At 55.8% G+C, this 16,021-nt stretch overlaps 1 protein-coding gene across 1 annotated transcript in view; it reads left to right on the top strand.

Moving 5' to 3' along the window:
• The first annotated feature begins 14,393 nt into the window (after positions 1-14,393).
• Positions 14,394-16,021, top strand: part of RAB11FIP4 (RAB11 family interacting protein 4) — a 76,598-nt gene continuing 74,970 nt past the window's right edge. Inside the window, exon 1 of the mRNA XM_024736802.1 lies at positions 14,394-14,484. The gene's annotated coding sequence lies outside the window, so the exon portion shown is untranslated. The remainder of the gene's footprint in view (positions 14,485-16,021) is intronic.

Genomic DNA, 16,021 nt, shown 5'->3' with positions numbered 1-16,021 from the left:
CTGTGTGAGCTCCAGCAACAACAGCTGCTTCCGCCTCCCCTGGCAGGCCCAGTGCGCCCAGCCCTCCCGCCTGGGAGCCCGGCGCGCCCCCAGCGCAGCCCAGCCCTGCGTGGTGTGTGCGCCCCGCTCCCCCAGCCCGCGGGCAGGCCCCCAGCATCTGGGGCCCCGGTTCACCACGAAGACCACCTGTGGGTGGTTATTTGCTGTTCTCACCGTGTGACCTTGAGCAAGCCCCTCCCCCTCTCCTCGACTTGGCTTCCCCGTCTGCCGAATCAAGGGCTGCGTCAACTGAGCGCACCCCTGCCCTCGGGGGTACCAGCAGAAGTTTATCTAGTGTCCAGGAAGGTTGACGCTCTTGGTGATCAAGGTGAGGGGTTCCAGCCCTAGGGGGTGCTGCTCCTCCATATACAAGAGGACGGAGCGGGGCGGGGATTGAAACATACTTTGGTGCAACCTGGCAAGAGCCTGCCTCTGTGGAAGGCAGGAGGGTGCAGAGGCTGATACTCGGGTCAGCGGGGCTTGGGGGTCAAGGAAGAGTTACCACTACAGGGATTCTCTGAGTCAGGGGTCCCCAACCCCCAGTCCGCGGACCAGTACCAGACCGCGCAGCAGGAGGCCAGCGAGCGAAGCTTCACCTGCCGCTCCCCATCGGTCACATTACCGCCTGTATACCCATCCCCCAGCCCCGTCCGTGGGAAAGATTGTCTTCCACGATACCGGTCCCTGGTGCCAAAAAGGCTGGGGACCACTGCTCTAAGTGTCGTAACCTCTCTAAATGTCTGAGCCCCGGTTTCCTCAACTGTAAAGTAGCTGCTATTAAGGCTGGTGTGAGGATCAGATGAGATGAGTCCAGGGACTTGCCTGGCGGTCCAGTGTTAGGACTCTGCACTTTCATTGCCGAGGGCCCAGGTTCAGTCCCTGGTTGGGGAACTGAGATCCTGCAAGCTGCCTGGCGCGGACCAAAAAAAGAAAAAAAATGCGGCTAGTCCAGCCAGAGTTCATGGCGAGCCCTCGGTGAACCCTGCCTGTTTCCTACAGGGCTGTATAATGGTTGGTGTGGCACCTTCATACCCACTGCTTTCTTGGACTTTCACTCTTTGAAGAGCACCGTGGGAGCCCTGGACCCACCGCTCAGCGGTGTTCCAGGGACTTTGCAGTGGTCCCCAGGACCCCATCTATCTGCCTGTCATCGAGCACCCTGGCACCTCTGCTCCAGGCTGGCTTTCCCTGGAGGCAGGGGGACAGATAGCCTGGCCCCACCCATGTCTCCCAGCCCTGGGGAGCTACGGACTCCATGGATTACAGAATCTGAATCTGAATCCACAGCCTGCTGCCCCTTTCGTGGATCTGAGGTTGGGCCTCCACATCAGCCATTCAACGCTCGGTGACGACTCTGCCCTTGCCTCACATCAGAGATAATTAAAGCATAACCCCAACCTTGGAGAGGATTGTAGGGGTGAGCACCGGGAGCCCCAGCCCATCCCTGCATTCATAGACCCCCTAGAATGCCACTGATGAGAGGGCAGGAGGAGAGGAGGCGGGGCACCAGCTGGGAGGGTGGGTGGATTCCCCTTGGCCCTGAAGGTGGCACCTGGGCATTTCTATTCTCAGAAGCCACATCATTGCCTGGCAGTGTCAGAGGCTGCCTGGCTGGGAGTGTGGGGACAGCTGCAATGCTGAGGAGGCGCCGGCCAGGGCGGGAGCTGGCAGAAAGCCACCTTCCTCCTTCTCTGGAATTCTTCCAGCCTTTCCCAAGGGCCTGCTAGGTGCCAGGTTCAGGGGGGTCACAGAGAGAGGATGCACAGCCTCTGCCCACCCCTCACCCCCAGAGTCACGCCCGAGTGGAAAAGCAGGGTCAGCTGGGACAGAGGTACAAGCTCAGGGCCACCAAGGTCAGGGAGGGAGGAGGGCTGCTTGTATGGGGTCTTCCCTTGCTCACTCAGCTTCCAAACCCCACTGGGTGTGTCCCCATAATTGGAGCGGGCTTCAGAGCCCTGCAACTGCCTCACTAGAAAAGTGTACTGTGGGCGTGCAAGAAACGTGGTCCTTGTGGATAGGTGAATCCCCCAGGATGGCTTGGGCTTTGGAGAATGTGGTGGGCGGTATGGTGGGCTGGAGGGAGTCTGCCGTGACAGTATTAACAATAACAGCAGTGACGATAATCCTTTCCCTACATGCTATGTCTACAGTTTCCAAAGTGCTTTCGTACCCTCCACCTGCCACCCAGCCCCAAAGGAGTCTGGGAAAGAGCTCATCCTTGCCCGACTGTGCTTTAGATACTGATGGTGATTACGGGGGGGGGAGGGGAAAGGTGCCTGGCCACCAGCATGTGAGAGTGCGTGCACGTGTGTGTCCACGTGACCGTGTGTGATTAGCCAGAGGGGCCAGCAACTACCATCACCCCCCAGCAGAGTGCCCGGCTCATAGGCGGTACCCAGTCGTCCTCATTGAATAAATAAGTAAACGAATGCTTGCAGGTGTGCTGTAGAGGGGCTGCCACTAAATTACAGGTTGATTTAGAAGTGGGCTTCTGGAAGAAATATCAAGAGGCTGCATTTCAGGTATTGGAACTCTCAGGGGGAAAAAACGGGTTCTGACAAAATCGGCCATTGACAAAAACTGGGAAAAAATACCCAGAGCTCACAAGTTTGAAGTCAGATGCTCTGATCAAAGACCAAATTGAGACATCCTTACAGAGAACAATTTGGCAACTGTTATCAAAAGGCTTAAAAACTTAGATGTCTTGTAGAACCATTTATTTTCATTTATTCAACAAATATTTATGAAGCTTCTATTACATGCCAGTAATGGTGGGAGCTACAAGGTATACAGTGGTGATCAAAATAAACATGATCCTTGATCTCAAGGAGCTTACTTTCTAGAGGGGTAGGGGGGAAGCTACAAATTAATAAAATTATCACATAAACATATAATTACATATTGCAACAAATGGTTCTGAAAGAAAAGTATAGGGTGCTACAAGGCAGGGTAACAGTGGGGTAGGCCCTAATTAGATGGGCAGGACAGGCTTGTCCGGGAGAAACATTTCATAGAGGTATAAATGGAGACCTGTGGGATAAACAGACATTGCCAGATGATGAGTGGGGAGGACAAGCATTTGAGATACAGAGAACAGTATGTGCAAAGGCCCTGAGGCAGAAAAGAGCTTGGCTTGCTTGAGGAGCTGACTGAAGGCCAGTGTGGCTAGAATGCAGTGAGTGACAGAAGCAGTGGGAGGAGATTTGGCTGGAGGGGCCCGAAAACATACGGTGTTGTAGGCCATGTTGAGGAGTTCGGTGGGAAGGGAGGAAGTACGCAGTCAGGGAGTAGGACATTTGAGTGAGTGATGTTGGAGGAGGGACAAGCAACGGTGAAGCCTGGGTCCTCACTGTGGCCAAGGGGCCTGGGCGGCTGAGGTGGGATTTGGAACAACAGGAGGTCAAGGTTCTAAAAGGCCAGGCAGTCCACTGGTCATTCGAACAGCTGTAGAACCCCCCAAAGATGAGTTGTAACAGCAAAAAGTTGGAAATGACCACAATGCCCAGCTATTATGGGTGGTCAATAAGTAAATTATGGTATAGCTACTGGGCAGAATATTTATAACCACTAAAAATGTGAGTGGTACCCACTGGGCAGGGAGGGGAGGTGTTTCTGATATACTGTTAAGTAGGGGAGGAACTTCCCAACATCAGGAATGGCAGATTCCTTTGGGCTACACCTATTTACAAATTTATTTTTTTAACACTTTTCATTGAAGTATAAGGTACAAATAGGACAGAAAAGTGCACTGGCCACAAGCGGACAGCTCAGTGAGTTTTCACTGTGTAACCAGACCCTAGATCAAGACAGAGAGACGACCCTGGTGTCTTCCTCCTGCACAGTTCCGCAGATGTAGCTGCTATCTTGACCATAATTGGCTTTGCCTTAAATCTTGATGTGTAATTTGTAATTTTTAAATAATGGATACGTACGTCACATAATTATTTCCTCCCTGTAGATCAAGGGTGTCTCAGAACTAGAAAAAAAAAAAAGTGGTTAGAACTATGTGTTTTAAAGAAAAGTGGGAAAGGGGAGGGTTTTTGTTTTGTTTTCAATTCATTAATTTATTTGTTTTTATTTTTGGCTGCATTGGGTCTTCACTCCTGTACGCGGGCTTTCTCTAGTTGCTGTGAGCGGGAGCTACTCTTCATTGTGGTGCGCGGGCTTCTCATTGTCGTGGCTTCTCTGCAGAGCACGGGGTCTAGTTGCGTGGGCTTCGGTAGTTGTGGCTTCAGTAGTTGCGGCTCGCGGGCTGTAGAGCACAGGCTCAGTAGCTGTGGTGCACGGGCTTAGCTGCTCCGCGGCATGTGGGATCTTCCCGGACCAGGCCTCCAACCCATGGCCCCTGCCCTGGCGGGCCGATTCTTAACCACTGCGCCACCGGGGAAGCCCAAGGGGAGGGTTTTGATACATTGTCTTTTCTAGAGTTTCTGCAGTGAATTTATATTATTTTTGTATGAAAGAAACTGCTGAGTTAAAAAAAAATCAGTGTTTCTTTTCCACGTGCCAGTCTTAGAGAAATAACTTGGGGACTGAAGCTCAGGCCAAACAAACCCGGGTTCTGAGCACTGCGGTGATGGATGTGATTTTCCTCACTCGTGTCTGTCGACCTCAGAATAAAGTGGCCCCACCGCTGTCTGGGGCTGGCACTGACCCCGCCAAGGGGGACAGGGCTAGGAAGGGGACTGCTGGCGTCCCCTTGGTTCAAGTGACAAACCCTCCCTCCCTCCCGGCCTCCCTGGCCAGCCTCAGGCCAGCTCTGTGAACTCTCTGGGGGCATTTCCGGGGGCCTCATACCTGTCCCTGCTTCCTTTCCACAGGTGGAAAAACTGGTGAAGTATTTGGATCCCAACGACCTGGGGAGAATCAACTTCAAGGACTTTTGCCGAGGGGTGTTCGCCATGAAAGGTGAGGTCTTCTGTGGGGAGGGGGGTCCTAGGGGTTCCCAGGATCCTGTCTGGCTGGGGAGGCTGGCGTGGCTTGGGTTTCAGCTCAGATTCCCCCCCACGGGGGTCCCAGGAGCCCAGGATGGGTTCCAGAAGTAGGCTCTGCCTTTGACTCCCCCAGGGGGGCCAAGGGGAAGGGACTTGGGCTCCCACAGCTGTGCCCGCTGGTGAGGGGCTGTGGGTGTCACTGAACCTCTGTCATGTGGTCCCACACCGGCAGCCAGGCATTTCTACCCTTCCCGTTGTCTGTCCCCTTCCCGAGAACAGCCCCCTTCCCTTCCCTTCCGTCCCCTCCTCTCCCCTCCCCTCCCCTCCTTTCCCCTCCCCTCCCCTCCCCTCTCCTCCCCTCCCTCCTCTCCTCTCCCCTCCCCTCCCCTCCTTTCCCCTCCCCTCCCCTCCCCTCTCCTCCCCTCCCTCCTCTCCTCTCCCCTCCCCTCCCCTCCTTTCCCCTCCCCTCCCCTCCCCTCTCCTCCCCTCCCTCCTCTCCTCTCCCCTCCCCTCCCCTCCTTTCCCCTCCCCTCCCCTCCCCTCTCCTCCCCTCCCTCCTCTCCTCTCCCCTCCCCTCCCCTCCTTTCCCCTCCCCTCCCCTCCCCTCTCCTCCCCTCCCTCCTCTCCTCTCCCCTCCCCTCCCCTCCTTTCCCCTCCCCTCCCCTCCCCTCTCCTCCCCTCCCTCCTCTCCTCTCCCCTCCCCTCCCCTCCTTTCCCCTCCCCTCCCCTCCCCTCTCCTCCCCTCCCTCCTCTCCTCTCCCCTCCCCTCCCCTCCTTTCCCCTCCCCTCCCCTCCCCTCTCCTCCCCTCCCTCCTCTCCTCTCCCCTCCCCTCCCCTCCTTTCCCCTCCCCTCCCCTCCCCTCTCCTCCCCTCCCTCCTCTCCTCTCCCCTCCCCTCCCCTCCTTTCCCCTCCCCTCCCCTCCCCTCTCCTCCCCTCCCTCCTCTCCTCTCCCCTCCCCTCCCCTCCTTTCCCCTCCCCTCCCCTCCCCTCTCCTCCCCTCCCTCCTCTCCTCTCCCCTCCCCTCCCCTCCTTTCCCCTCCCCTCCCCTCCCCTCTCCTCCCCTCCCTCCTCTCCTCTCCCCTCCCCTCCCCTCCTTTCCCCTCCCCTCCCCTCCCCTCTCCTCCCCTCCCTCCTCTCCTCTCCCCTCCCCTCCCCTCCTTTCCCCTCCCCTCCCCTCCCCTCTCCTCCCCTCCCTCCTCTCCTCTCCCCTCCCCTCCCCTCCTTTCCCCTCCCCTCCCCTCCCCTCTCCTCCCCTCCCTCCTCTCCTCTCCCCTCCCCTCCCCTCCTTTCCCCTCCCCTCCCCTCCCCTCTCCTCCCCTCCCTCCTCTCCTCTCCCCTCCCCTCCCCTCCTTTCCCCTCCCCTCCCCTCCCCTCTCCTCCCCTCCCTCCTCTCCTCTCCCCTCCCCTCCCCTCCTTTCCCCTCCCCTCCCCTCCCCTCTCCTCCCCTCCCTCCTCTCCTCTCCCCTCCCCTCCCCTCCTTTCCCCTCCCCTCCCCTCCCCTCTCCTCCCCTCCCTCCTCTCCTCTCCCCTCCCCTCCCCTCCTTTCCCCTCCCCTCCCCTCCCCTCTCCTCCCCTCCTCTCTGCCCCTCCCTCTCCCGAGGGAACTCATCTCCCTCAAGGACATCAGACTCCTGAGGAGTTTCCCAAAACACAGGCTTCAGTTTTGAACGAGGACAGTTCAGAGCTGGTCCCCTCATCTCCCTGCCTCTGTTCTGAATTTCCTTCATTTGTTTCCTCCCCACTCCCTCCTCCTAACTCCTCCGAATTCCTTCCTGTCTTCCCTTTAGGGGGGAATATAAAAACCCCTCTCGTTTTCCCCCCACTCAAAGGCAGTTATGAGATGCCTGCAGGAATCAGAGTGGCCACTCGCTACTGAAGTGTTCGTCTGGAGACAGTGGTCCAGCTCACCAGCCTGTGAGGAGAGCACAGTTTACATCTGGAAGTCCCCGGGCCTTGCTGTTATCTGTGGAGGATGCCATGTTTCCCTGTCTGTGTGGCTCAGAGCAGCACGAAGCCTTCCCTGTGGGGTCCCTCAGAGTCTGGGAGGGTGGGAAGGAAGCAGGAATTCCTTGCATAGAAGTGAGGGGCCAAAGGAAGTGAGCAGAGAGGTCGGGGGGACTGTGCAAGGCAGCCCCAGGAAAGGTTTCTGAATGGGGTTGCTTGACTCAGTAGGGCCGCCACTAACTGTGCCCGGCATGTCCCTGTGCTGGCGCTCTGCAGGTCTGACCTCCTGTTTGCTGTTCTGAGACCAGTTCCAATGTGTGGAGGTGAGGGGTTCCTCCCATGCCAACAAACAATTTTCTCACACCAGCAGGGTGTCTGAGGAGAATTCAGCTCAATTTTGACACCGTCTACCTGGAGGTAGCGTCGGATTCCACAGGTTAAGGGCTCAGTCCTATAAAACTGTCTCCCACCCCCATTTCAGAAGCCCGTCACAAGCCCAGGCTGTTACCTAGGCTTCTGACCAGCCGGCTGTAAGTCAGAGGTTCCCACGACCCCCTCCTTGGGTTGGATTAATTTGCTAGAGTGACTCACAGAACTCAGAGAAACATTTTACTCACTAGATTACCGGCTTATTGCAAAAGGATACGACTCAGGAACAGGCAGATGGAAGCGGTGCGTGGGGCAAGGTGTGGGGAAAGGTGCAGGTCAGCCATGCTCTCTCGGAGGGCACCACTCTCCCCAAATCTCCATGTGTTCACCAACCCGGAAGCTCTCTGAACCTGGTACTTTTGGGTTTCTGTGGCGCCTTCATCATAGTCGTGATCAATGAAATCATTGGACATTGGCGATTGATCCGACCTCCAGGCCCTCACCGCTCCCTGGAGGTCAGAGGTCAGAGGTTGGGACTGAAAGGTCCAGCCCTCTAATCACCTGGTTGGTTCTCTTGGCAACCAGCCCCCATCCTTAGGTGGGTCCCCAAATCACCTCATTAACATAAAAAGATATCTTTGTCACTCTCAACACTTAGGAAATTCTGAGGGTTTTGGGAGCTGTGAGTTACAAACTGTGAATGAAGGCCAAATACCTATTTTCTTATAAATCACAATATCACACCTCCTTTGTCCGTTACGATTTGGGGGCATTTGTTCAGGGGAGGGAGGCCAGCTGTGTAAGTCTGCAGCAAGTAGCGCCATCCTGAAGGTGGCCTTCCATGTTCTGGAGTTTGCAGGGTTGCAGAGGGCCTCAGCCTTGCAGCCCTGGACTGTGTGTGTTTGGAGTCCCTGTGAGCCAGGCAGGGAGTATGTTCTTATATCCCCTCCTCCAGGAAGGCCTCCTGGATTCTTTTTGCCCCAGCCTCCCCTCCGCAACTGGGAGTCTGTCTTCTGTGTGTTCCCTGATGCTGTTAGTCCCAGTGGAAGAACGTCTGGAGGGCAAGGACCTGTCTCGGCTCCCTCTGCCTGGCCCTGGACTGGCTTCCCTGCAGACTGGGTGCCCCATCTCTGCCCCTGAATGATCAGCTGGTCTCTTGGAGACTTGGGGCCTCTGCCTCCCTGCAGCCCTACCCAGCCAAGGCTTACTCATCAGAAGCAAAGCTGCCCAGGGAATTCCCTGGCAGTCCAGTGGTTAAGACTCTGTGCGTTCACTGCCAAGGGCCCAAGTTCGATCCCTGGTCAGGGAACTAAGATCCTGCAAAAAAAAAAAAAAAAGAAGCAAAGCAGCCGGGCTGGGCTGAGGCTCTGACCCTCCACTGTCTGTCTGTCCATCCACAGGCTGTGAGGAGCTGCTGAAGGATGTGCTGGCCGTGGAGAGCGCTGGGACACTGCCCTGCGCGCTGGAGATCCCAGACTGCGTGGTGCAGGTGAGAGGGGCGGCCACCGCGGAAGGGATGGGGAGCCTCCAGCCGCCCACCTTACCCTGCTTGGTCTTCCGTCTTCTTGCCTTTGCTTCACCTTTTTGGTGTCAGGGAGACCCCAGAGCCCCCTCTGAGGGCCCTTTGCTTTCAAAGTCAAGAAAGAGATTTTGGAACTGGTGCAGTGCAGACCCTTGGGAAGCCACAGCAGAGGGTGTAGGGGCTGGGAGTCCTCACAGGGCACCTTCCCCCACTCTGAGGTCCCAAGGAGAAGCTGAGCTCCAGAGGGAAAGTGGCACGCTCGAGGTCAACAGCAGGCAGGGAGACAATTTTTCTCTTTTCTCCAACACCAGCTGGATGTCCAGCAATCCAATCTACTCCTGACACTAACTGCCCAGGGGTGGTGCAGGCCCCAGGGCCAGAGCCTTAGCCTCGCTTGGGAGCAGCCACAGACGGGGCACCCAGGCTACCTGCACTTCTGCTGGGGCCAGCTACAAATGCAGGGTTCTCCCAACCCCCCTCAGGTTCCGTAGTTCACTAGAACGGCTCACAGAACTCAGGAAAGCACTCTGTTTATGATTATTGCTTCATTATAAGGGATACAATTCAGGAAAGACGCACGGGGCAAGGTATGTGGCCAGGAGGCGGGGGCACTCTCCAGGGGCACCACGTCCCTGCACGGCAGTGTGTCACCAACCCGGAAGCTCCGGGTCTCATTGCTCTAGAGTTTGTACGACCCCATCTGCAGCCCTCTCACCTCCTGCAGGTGGGCGTGGGTGGGGCTTAAAGTTCCCCACTTCAAATCACCAGTTTGGTCTTTGTGGTGACCAGCCCCATCCTGTGGCTCTCTGGGGATCCCACCTGAGTCACGTCATTAGCATGAACTCAGGTGGGGTTGAAAGGGACTCCTTATGAATAATAAAAGTCACTCCGATCGCTCAGGAAGTTCCAAGGGTTTTAGGAGCTCTGTTCCAGGAAGTGGGACAAGGACCGCAGTCCCCATGGCTCTGTCTTACTGTCATCATCACCTAACGGTTTGTTTATTATGAAACTTCCATCGTTTTCCCAAACACTTGCAGAGTCATCTTACAGACGAATACAGTTCATGATGCCTGTACTGACGGTCTCTAGGGTCCCTTCTGGCGGAGACAGCCCGCCAGAAGGGCTGGAAGAGGATCGTCTTGGTTTGTCATCCAGGCTTAGCTCCAAAACCTCTTCTCCACCCTCTGGTTGGTGCCTCATCTGACCCCAAACATGAGTCTTTTCTATAGCTGAAGGAGGCCCAGGACCCCAGAGGTCACTTTGGCCAATGGCATACTTCTTGGGATCCAGCTGGGTGGTGGGCTCAGGGCCGGGACTGGGGGAGGGGATCCCTACAGGGGGCTGTGGACAAAGAGTGTAGTTTGCCACATCGGTAACAAAGGATGTTGTGGCCATGAAGCCATCAGCCCCTGCAGCTGCTGCCCCCCCCCTCAAACGGTGCCCCCTGAGGGGATTCAGGATGGAGAAAACAGGGTACTGGCCCTAGAGAGCTAAGGTGCATAAAGGAATGATTTCAGTGAGCCCAGACTCTTGCATCTTCCCGTACAGAGAAAAGTGCTGAATTCATTAACTTGAGATGTCTGTTTTTCTTAAATTAATAGTAAGCTTTTGATGTTTTGACTACCTGGTTTTTTTTGCAAAACTCCTGTATGTCCTGGCTCCTTCCTTACGTCTTAGGAACAGTGCCTCAGAGCTATCTGCCTGGGCGTAAGTCCTCAGTAAGTCTGCCAAATAAAACAAAATTCTTGGGACTTCCCTGGAGGTCCAGTGGTTAAGACTTCGTGCTTGCACTGCAGGGAGCGCAGGTTTGATCCCTGGTCTTGGAACTAAGATCCCACATGCCACGCCATCGCGCAGCCAAGAAAAAATATAATTCTTGACTTTTAAGTTGTGCTTTTTTTTTTTTTTTTCCGCTTGACAGGGCCCTAATGCCCAGAGCTGCCCAGCAAAATGGTGTTACAGAAGGCCAAGGCTCAAAGGTGGCAGAGACCCAAGCCGGGTACCAGGGCCTCCAAGATAGGTCTCAGGTGGTTGGACCCCAGGGTGCTGTGCCCTCAGGGATGAGTGAAGAAGAGCTGGGCTCCAAGAGGTGCAGAGGCCAGCAGTGAGGGCTCCAGACCTGCCTCAAGGGGCAGCAGATGTGGGGTGAAGATGCATTTGGGCCTGACTGATGGGACCAGGACCAGAGCAGAGGACCCCAATGCAGGACGAACACTGAGAGCGTCCTGGGAGTCTTGGAGCGGGGCCCTCGTGGACTGAACAGGAAATGGGGTAACGAGGTAGGCTGTGGGACCAGTCAGAACTGGGTCCATACCCCGCTTTGGCCACTGAGGAGCCCTGCAAACCCAGGCACGTTACTCTCAACTCCTCAGAGCCTATAAAACAGGGCTCGCCATACCCGTCTTGTGAAAATTCACTGAGAAAACAGGCTGCTAATATGTGAGAATCCCCTTCCTCCCAGTGCCGTGTCTTAGAGATTCGTGTGAGAAATGGTGCTGAAGTCTGCATCTTTCACCCTTGGCTACCAGTGTTTCAAAATCACGTCAAAATAAAGGCCTGCATGTGAGGAGCTGGAGGTCAGAGCGGAGCCCTAGCCGGGCTTCCGCACCAGCCAGCCGTACCAGGGCCGGGTCCCGTTCCCGCAGCTGTGGGCTGCTTTCGTGACCTCCGCACTAGGCCGGCCACACTGGCAGGTGGAGAAAAGGGGAGAGATAGGCGTGGAGGAGTTGGCCTCTGAGAGAGCGCTCTTCTTTTTGTTTATTTATTTATTATTTTTGGCTGCGTTGGGTCTTCGTTGCTGCGCGCGGGCTTTCTCTAGTTGCGGCGAGTGGGGGCTACTCTTCGTTGCGGTGCGCGAGCTTCTCATTGCGGTGGCTTCTCTTGTTGCGGAGCACAGGCTCTAGGCACACAGGCTCAGTAGTTGTGGCACACGGACTCAGTAGTTGTGGCTCGCGGGCTCTAGAGCGCAGGCTCAGTAGCTGTGACGCACGGGCTTAGTTCCTCCACGGCATGTGGGATCTTCCCGGACCAGGGCTCGAACCCGTGTCCCCTGCATTGGCAGGCGGATTCTTAACCACTGTGCCACCAGGGAAGTCCCGAGAGTGCTCTTCTTTTTAAAGCAATATTGTTTTCTCCACAATGCAACATGTGGAGGTTACAGAAAAGCAGAAAGATCAGGTCGGTCGAATCCCAGCAACCCCAGTGCCCCCCTCATCTCCTCTCTCGGGACTTTAGGTGTAAGCCCCTCCTTGTGAACTCTTTTCTGCCCCCGACCTGTCTGGCCCTTACAGGTGGCTCGGGTGGTCGGAGCCCAGCGAGGTGGCTGTTGATCCCTGGACACGCTGGGCAGCCTTGTCCGTGAGCGCCCGGTAGGCAGAGTGGGGGGCTGGGGCTCTGTTCCTCACGACAGGCTCCTCGGTGCTGGGAGGGCTGAGGGGGCAGAGCGCAAAGCCAGCCTGCCAGACCAGTGGGCTCCTGCAGTGAGGGGCTGAAAAGGCCTGGAGGCCCCGTGGTGTGAATGAATCCCTCCCTGCTCAGGCTCCTGCACTGTCTGGGCAGCTCTGGGCAGCTCTGGGTTCCATTTGGCTAAAGGCCACGAGGGCCGAGACCATAGCTCCTCAGGTTGCGGGGAGCGGAGGGGGCCTGCCTGGGGCACGTACTCATCCTGCAGGCTCAGCCCTCAGGGTCCTGCTGTGTCCCAGCTGTCCCCTAGGGGTCAGCTTGAGACCAGCCAAGCAGAGGGAGCCCGGATCATTACTTGGGCTTCCCAGGTGCTGCTAGGGGAGGAGTGGTTTGGGACCAAGCGAGGATGACGTAGGATGGGACCACAGGAGCATGCCTCCCCCCACCCCCAGGGTGGGGCGGGGACCTCTGACGTCAACACTTGACAAGAGGGTCGTAGTTAAAGTAGTGAAGTAGTGAAACACTCCGTGGTGCTGGTTAGTAAACAGATGCAAACCCGGCAGCCTGAGGGCACCCACCCCATTCACCCCTCTTCCAGGCCCCTGGAACCCAAACCCCCCAAACCAGCTATCACCACAGGCGCTCTGGGCCTGCCCTCCAGACAATGCAAGTCCATCTGGGTAGGTGGACCTGCATCCCACCAGCTCTTTTTTTTCTAATTGAAGTATAGTTGATTTACAATGTTGTGTTCCCTGCTGTACAGCAAAATGATTCAGTTATACATATACATATATATACATTCTCTTTCATATTCTTTTCCATTATGGTTTATCACAGGATATTGAATATAGTTCCCTGCACTGTACGGTAGGACCTTGTTGTTTATCCATCCTATATGTAATAGTTTGCATCTGCTAATCCCAAACTCCCAATCCATCCCTCCCCCGCCTCACCTCCCCCTTGGCAACCGCAACTCTGTTCTCTATGTCTGTGAGTTCGTTACTGTTTCATAGCTAGGTTCATTTGTGTCATATTTTAGATTCCACATATAAGTGATATCATATGGTACTTGTCTTTCTCTTTCTGACTTCCTTCACATAGTAGGATAATCCCTAGGTCCATGTGTGTTGCTGCAAATGTGGCACCACTCTCCCCAAATCTCCATGTGTTCACCAACCCGGAAGCTCTCTGAACCTGGTACTTTTGGGTTTCTGTGGCGCCTTCATCATAGTCGTGATCAATGAAATCATTGGACATTGGCGATTGATCCGACCTCCAGGCCCTCACCGCTCCCTGGAGGTCAGAGGTCAGAGGTTGGGACTGAAAGGTCCAGCCCTCTAATCACCTGGTTGGTTCTCTTGGCAACCAGCCCCCATCCTTAGGTGGGTCCCCAAATCACCTCATTAACATAAAAAGATATCTTTGTCACTCTCAACACTTAGGAAATTCTGAGGGTTTTGGGAGCTGTGAGTTACAAACTGTGAATGAAGGCCAAATACCTATTTTCTTATAAATCACAATATCACACCTCCTTTGTCCGTTACGATTTGGGGGCATTTGTTCAGGGGAGGGAGGCCAGCTGTGTAAGTCTGCAGCAAGTAGCGCCATCCTGAAGGTGGCCTTCCATGTTCTGGAGTTTGCAGGGTTGCAGAGGGCCTCAGCCTTGCAGCCCTGGACTGTGTGTGTTTGGAGTCCCTGTGAGCCAGGCAGGGAGTATGTTCTTATATCCCCTCCTCCAGGAAGGCCTCCTGGATTCTTTTTGCCCCAGCCTCCCCTCCGCAACTGGGAGTCTGTCTTCTGTGTGTTCCCTGATGCTGTTAGTCCCAGTGGAAGAACGTCTGGAGGGCAAGGACCTGTCTCGGCTCCCTCTGCCTGGCCCTGGACTGGCTTCCCTGCAGACTGGGTGCCCCATCTCTGCCCCTGAATGATCAGCTGGTCTCTTGGAGACTTGGGGCCTCTGCCTCCCTGCAGCCCTACCCAGCCAAGGCTTACTCATCAGAAGCAAAGCTGCCCAGGGAATTCCCTGGCAGTCCAGTGGTTAAGACTCTGTGCGTTCACTGCCAAGGGCCCAAGTTCGATCCCTGGTCAGGGAACTAAGATCCTGCAAAAAAAAAAAAAAAAGAAGCAAAGCAGCCGGGCTGGGCTGAGGCTCTGACCCTCCACTGTCTGTCTGTCCATCCACAGGCTGTGAGGAGCTGCTGAAGGATGTGCTGGCCGTGGAGAGCGCTGGGACACTGCCCTGCGCGCTGGAGATCCCAGACTGCGTGGTGCAGGTGAGAGGGGCGGCCACCGCGGAAGGGATGGGGAGCCTCCAGCCGCCCACCTTACCCTGCTTGGTCTTCCGTCTTCTTGCCTTTGCTTCACCTTTTTGGTGTCAGGGAGACCCCAGAGCCCCCTCTGAGGGCCCTTTGCTTTCAAAGTCAAGAAAGAGATTTTGGAACTGGTGCAGTGCAGACCCTTGGGAAGCCACAGCAGAGGGTGTAGGGGCTGGGAGTCCTCACAGGGCACCTTCCCCCACTCTGAGGTCCCAAGGAGAAGCTGAGCTCCAGAGGGAAAGTGGCACGCTCGAGGTCAACAGCAGGCAGGGAGACAATTTTTCTCTTTTCTCCAACACCAGCTGGATGTCCAGCAATCCAATCTACTCCTGACACTAACTGCCCAGGGGTGGTGCAGGCCCCAGGGCCAGAGCCTTAGCCTCGCTTGGGAGCAGCCACAGACGGGGCACCCAGGCTACCTGCACTTCTGCTGGGGCCAGCTACAAATGCAGGGTTCTCCCAACCCCCCTCAGGTTCCGTAGTTCACTAGAACGGCTCACAGAACTCAGGAAAGCACTCTGTTTATGATTATTGCTTCATTATAAGGGATACAATTCAGGAAAGACGCACGGGGCAAGGTATGTGGCCAGGAGGCGGGGGCACTCTCCAGGGGCACCACGTCCCTGCACGGCAGTGTGTCACCAACCCGGAAGCTCCGGGTCTCATTGCTCTAGAGTTTGTACGACCCCATCTGCAGCCCTCTCACCTCCTGCAGGTGGGCGTGGGTGGGGCTTAAAGTTCCCCACTTCAAATCACCAGTTTGGTCTTTGTGGTGACCAGCCCCATCCTGTGGCTCTCTGGGGATCCCACCTGAGTCACGTCATTAGCATGAACTCAGGTGGGGTTGAAAGGGACTCCTTATGAATAATAAAAGTCACTCCGATCGCTCAGGAAGTTCCAAGGGTTTTAGGAGCTCTGTTCCAGGAAGTGGGACAAGGACCGCAGTCCCCATGGCTCTGTCTTACTGTCATCATCACCTAACGGTTTGTTTATTATGAAACTTCCATCGTTTTCCCAAACACTTGCAGAGTCATCTTACAGACGAATACAGTTCATGATGCCTGTACTGACGGTCTCTAGGGTCCCTTCTGGCGGAGACAGCCCGCCAGAAGGGCTGGAAGAGGATCGTCTTGGTTTGTCATCCAGGCTTAGCTCCAAAACCTCTTCTCCACCCTCTGGTTGGTGCCTCATCTGACCCCAAACATGAGTCTTTTCTATAGCTGAAGGAGGCCCAGGACCCCAGAGGTCACTTTGGCCAATGGCATACTTCTTGGGATCCAGCTGGGTGGTGGGCTCAGGGCCGGGACTGGGGGAGGGGATCCCTACAGGGGGCTGTGGACAAAGAGTGTAGTTTGCCACATCGGTAACAAAGGATGTTGTGGCCATGAAGCCATCAGCCCCTGCAGCTGCTGCCCCCCCCCTCAAACGGTGCCCCCTGAGGGGATTCAGGATGGAGAAAACAGGGTACTGGCCCTAGAGAGCTAAGGTGCATAAA

This window comes from Neophocaena asiaeorientalis, unplaced genomic scaffold (genome assembly GCF_003031525.2).
Source record: "Neophocaena asiaeorientalis asiaeorientalis breed wild unplaced genomic scaffold, Neophocaena_asiaeorientalis_V1.1 scaffold129, whole genome shotgun sequence".
In the NCBI taxonomy this organism is placed as follows: Eukaryota; Metazoa; Chordata; class Mammalia; order Artiodactyla; family Phocoenidae; genus Neophocaena; species Neophocaena asiaeorientalis.
Note: the sequence above shows the minus strand (reverse complement) of the source record. Positions and strands in the feature narration are given on the sequence as shown.